Genomic DNA, 5,474 nt, shown 5'->3' with positions numbered 1-5,474 from the left:
TCAACTAGTTGCTTTAATACAACAGAACTGCAAGTTTTATGGACTTCCATCTGAAGATCCTTATCAGTTTTTAACTGAGTTCTTGCAGATTTGTGAGACTGTTAAGACGAATGGAGTAGATCCTGAAGTCTACAGGCTCATGCTTTTCCCTTTTGCTATAAGAGACAGAGCTAGAACATGGTTGGACTCACAACCTAAAGATAGCTTGGACTCCTGGGATAAGCTGGTCACGGCCTTCTTGGATAACTTCTTTCCTCCTCAAAAGCTGAGCAAGCTTAGAGTGGATGTTCAGACCTTCAAGCAAAAAGATGGTGAATCCCTCTATGAAGCTTGGGAAAGATACAAGCAGATGACCAAAAAGTGTCCTTTTGACATGTTTTCAGAATGGACCATATTAGATATATTCTATTATGGTCTATCTGAATTTTTCAAGATGTCATTGGACCATTCTGTAGGTGGATCCATTCACCTAAAGAAAACGCCTGCAGAAGCTCAAGAACTTATTGACATGGTTGCAAATAACCAATTCATGTACACTTCTGAGAGGAATTCCGTGAATAATGGGACGCCTCAGAGGAAGGGAGTTCTTGAAATTGATGCTCTGAATGCCATATTGGCTCAAAACAAAGTGTTGAGTCAGCAAGTCAACATGATCTCTCAAAGTCTGAATGGATGACAAAATGCATCCAACAGTACTAAAGAGGCAGCTTCTGAAGAAGCTTATGATCCTGAGAACCCTGCAATGGCAGAGGTTAATTACATGGGTGAACTTAATGAAAACACTTATAACTCATCATGGAGAAATCATCCAAATTTCTCATGGAAGGATCAACAAAAGCCTCAACAAGGCTTTAATAATGGTGGAAGAAATAGGCTCAGTAATAACAAGCTTTTTCCATCATCTTCTCAGTAACAGACAGAGAATTCTGAACAAAGCCCTTCTAATTTAGCAAATTTAGTCTCTGATCTGTCAAAGGCCACTTTAAGTTTTATGAGTGAAACAAGGTCCTCCATTAGAAATTTGGAGGCACAAGTAGGCCAGCTGAGTAAGAAAATCATTGAAACTCCTCCCAGTATTCTCCCAAGCAATACAGAAGAGAATCCAAAGAGAGAGTGCAAGGCCATTGATGTAATCAATATGGCCGAATGCACAAGGGAGGAGAAGGACGAAAATCCTAGTGAGGAAGACCTCCTGGGACGTCTCTCAAACAAGAAGGAGTTCCCTATTGAGGACCTAAAGGAATCTGAGGCTCATATAGAGACCATAGAGATTCCACTAAATCTCCTTCTGCCATTCATGAGCTCTGAAGACTATTCTTCCTCAAAAGAGGATGAAGATGTGACTGGAGAGCAAGTTGCTCAATATCTAGGAGCCATCATGAAGCTGAATGCCAAGTTGTTTGGTAATGAGACTTGGGAAGGTGAACCTCTCTTGCTCATTAGTGAACTAGATACATGGGTTCAGAAAACTCTACCTCAAAAGAGACAAGATCCTGGCAAATTCTTAATACCCTGTACCATAGGCACCATGACCTTTGAAAAAGCTCTGTGTGACCTGGGGTCAGGCATAAATCTTATGCCACTCTCTGTAACGGAGAAACTAGGGATCATTGAGGTACAGCCTGCCTTATTCTCATTACAATTGGCAGACAAGTCAGTAAGACAAGCTTATGGATTAGTAGAGGACATATTAGTAAAGGTTGAAGGCCTTTACATCCCTGCTGATTTCATAGTCTTAGACACTAGGAAGGAAGAAGATCAATGCATCATCCTTGGAAGACCCTTCCTAGCCACAGCAGAAGCTGTGATTGATGTTAACAGAGGGGAATTAGTCCTTCAATTGAATGGGGACTACCTTGTGTTTAAAGCTCAAGGACCTTCCTCTGCAACCATAGAGAGGAAGCATGAAATGCTTCTCTCAGTTCAGAGTCAAGAAGAGCCCCCACAGTCAAACTCTAAGTTTGGTGTTGGGAGGCCACAACCAAACTCTAAGTTTGGTGTTGGGACTATACAACATTGACCTGATCACCTGTGAGGCTCTATAAGAGCCCACTGTCAAGCTAGTGACATTAAAGGAGCGCTTGTTGGGAGGCAACCCAATTTTTATCTAATTTTAATTTTATTTGATTGTTATTTTATGTTTTATTAGGTTTATGATCATGTGGAGTCACGAAAAAAATACTAAAATCAAAAACAGAATCAAAAACAGCAAAAGAAAATCACACCCTGGAGGAAGGACTTACTGGCGTTTAAACGCCAGTAAGGTGCATCTGGCTGGCATTCAACGCCAGAACAGAGCATGTTTCTGGCGCTGAACGCTAGAAACAAGCAACATCCTGGCGTTTGAACGCCAGGAATGTGCCTTGAGGAAAGCTGGCGCTGAACGCCAGTAACAAGCATGGAACTGGCGTTCAACGCCAGAAACATGCTACACATGGGCGTTGAACGCCCAGAGTGTGCATCACTTCGGCGTTTAAACGCCAGAATGGTGTGCAAAGGCATTTTACATGCCTAATTGGTGTAGGGATGTAAATTCTTGACACCTCAGGATCTGTGGACCCCACAGGATCATCTCAGGATCTGTGGACCCCACAGGATCCCCACCTAACATATTCTCCCCTCTTCTCAACATTCATTCTCTCTTTCCAATAAACACACTTCCCCAAAAACCCTTTACCAATTACCTCAACCTCTCTTCCCAATTACCCCCTTCACCACTCACATCCATCCACTCTTCCCCATAAACCCCACCCACCTTCAAAATTCAAAAATCTTTCCCTCCCAAACCCACCCTAAATGACCGAAACTACACCCACTCCCCTCCCTATATATACCCCTCCATTCTACTTCATTTTCACACAACACAACACCTTCTTCTATACCTTGGCCGAATCCATCTCCCCTCACTCTCCTCCATATTTCCTTCTTCTTCTTCTTCTCTTCTTTCTCTCTTACTCGAGGGCGAACAATATTTTAAGTTTGGTGTGGTCAAAGCATAATCTTTTTGTTTTTCCATTACCATCAATGGCACCTAAGGCCGGAGAATCCTCTAGAAAAGGAAAAGGGAAGACAAAAGCTTCCACCTCCGAGTAATGGGAGATGGAAAGATTCATCTCCAAAAGCCATCAAGAGCACTTCTATGATGTTGTGGCAAAGAAGAAGGTGATCCCTGAGGTCCCTTTCAAGCTCAAGAAAAATGAGTATCCGAAAATCCGACATGAAATCCGAAGAAGAGGTTGGGAAGTCCTAACCAACCCCATGCAACAAGTCGGAAGCTTAATGGTTCAAGAGTTCTATGCCAATGCATGGATCACTAGGAACCATGATCAAAGTGTGAACCCGAGTCCAAAGAATTATCTCACCATGATTCGGGGGAAATAGTTAGATTTTAGTCCGGAAAATGTGAGGTTGGCATTCAACTTGCCCATGATGCAAGAAGATGCACGCCCCTATACTAGAAGGGTCAACTTTAATCAAAGGTTGGACCAAGTCCTCATGGACATATGTGTGGAAGGAGCTCAATGGAAAAGAGGCTCCAAAGGCAAGCTAGTTCAACTGAGAAGACTGGACCTCAAGCCTGTAGCTAGAGGATGGTTGGAGATCATTCAACGCTCCATCATTCCCACTAGCAACCGATCTAAAGTTACTGTGGATCGGGCCATCATGATTCATAGCATCATGATTGGAGAGGAAGTAGAAGTTCATGAAGTCATCTCCCATGAAATCTACAAAATAGCCGATAAGCCCTCCAACATGGCAAGGCTAGCTTTTTCTCATCTTATTTGCCATCTATGTTACTCAGCTGGAGTTATCATAGAAGGAGACATCCTCATTGAAGAGGATAAGCCCATCACCAAGAAGAGGATGGAGCAAGCAAGAGAGACCCTCCACGGATCTCAAGAGATGCATGAGGAAGCTCATCATCAAGAAATCCCTGAGATGCTTCAAGGGATGCACTTTCCTCCCAACAACTATTGGGAACAACTCAACACTTCCCTAGAAGATTTGAGCTACAATGTGGAACAATTAAGGGTGGAACACCATGAGCACTCCATCATTCTCCATGAAATAAGAGAAGATCAAAGAGCAATGAGGGAGGAGCAACAAAGGCAAGGAAGGGACATAGAAGAGCTTAAGGACATTGTTGGTCCTTCAAGAAGAAGACACCACTAAGGTGGATTCATTCCTTGTTCTTACTTTCTGATGAGCGGATAATTTGTACCCTTTTTGGCATTGTTTTTAGTATGCTTTTGGTAGTTTTAGTTGAGTTTTTATTATATTTTTATTAGTTTTTAGTTAAAATTCACTTTTCTGGACTTTACTATGAGTTTGTGTGTTTTTCTGTGATTTCAGGTATTTTCTGACTGAAATTGAAGGTTCTGAGCAAAAATCTGATTCAGAGACTGAAAAGGACTGCAGATGCTGTTGGATTCTGACCTCCCTGCACTCGAAGTGGATTTTCTGGAGCTACAGAAGCCCAATTGGCGCGCTTTCAACGGCATTGGAAAGTAGACATCCTGGGCTTTCCAGCAATATATGATAGTCCATACTTTGCCCAAGATTTGATGGCCCAAACCGGCGTGGCAATTCAGCCTTAGAAATTCCAGCGTTTAACGCTGGAACTGGCATAAAACTTGGAGTTAAACGCCCAAACTGGCATGAAAGCTGGCGTTTAACTCCAGAAAAGGTCTCTACACGAAAATGCTTCATTGCTCAGCCCAAGCACACACCAAGTGGACCCAGAAGTGGATTTTTACGTCATTTACTCAATTCTGTACACCCTAGGTTACTAGTTTACTATTAATAGGATCTTTTGACATTGTATCTGTACCTCATGACATTTTTACACGTTTCTTTGTGTACTTTCCACGGCATGAGCCTCTAAACCCCATGGTTGGGGGTGAGGAGCTCTGCTGTGTCTTGATGGATTAATGCAATTACTACTGTTTCTTATTCAATCATGCTTGCTTCCATTCTAAGATATCACTTGCTCTTAACCGGATGAATGTGATGATCCGTGACATCATCATCATTCTCAACTATGAACGTGTGCCTGACAACCACCTCCGTTCTACCTTAGATTGAGTAGATATCTCTTGGATTCCTTAATAAGAATCTTCGTGGTATAAGCTAGAACTGATGGCGGCATTCAAGAGAATCTGGAAGGTCTAAACCTTGTCTGTGGTATTCTGAGTAGGATTCAATGATTGAATGACTGTGACGTGCTTCAAACTCCTAGCAAGCGGGGCGTTAGTGACAGACGCAAAAGAATCACTGGATTCTATTCCGGCCTGACCGAGAACCGACAGATGATTAGCCATGCTGTGACAGAGCATAGGAACGTTTTCACTGAGAGGATGGGAGGTAGCCACTGACAATGGTGAAACCCTACATACAGCTTGCCATGGAAGGAGCCTTGCGTGTTTGATGAAGAAGACAGTAGGAAAGCAGAGATTCAGAAGATGGAGCATCTC

At 42.7% G+C, this 5,474-nt stretch overlaps 1 non-coding gene across 1 annotated transcript; it reads right to left on the bottom strand.

Moving 5' to 3' along the window:
- Positions 1–271: 271 nt before the first annotated feature.
- LOC130953239 (small nucleolar RNA R71) lies at positions 272–375 on the bottom strand. The gene has a single exon (XR_009075411.1). It is a non-coding gene; the product is annotated as a small nucleolar RNA R71 (small nucleolar RNA).
- Between the last annotated feature and the right edge of the window lie 5,099 nt (positions 376–5,474).

This window comes from Arachis stenosperma, chromosome 9, assembly GCF_014773155.1.
Source record: "Arachis stenosperma cultivar V10309 chromosome 9, arast.V10309.gnm1.PFL2, whole genome shotgun sequence".
NCBI lineage: Eukaryota > Viridiplantae > Streptophyta > Magnoliopsida > Fabales > Fabaceae > Arachis > Arachis stenosperma.
The sequence above is the reverse complement of the archived record's forward strand: the minus strand, read 5'-3'. Positions and strand labels throughout refer to the sequence as shown.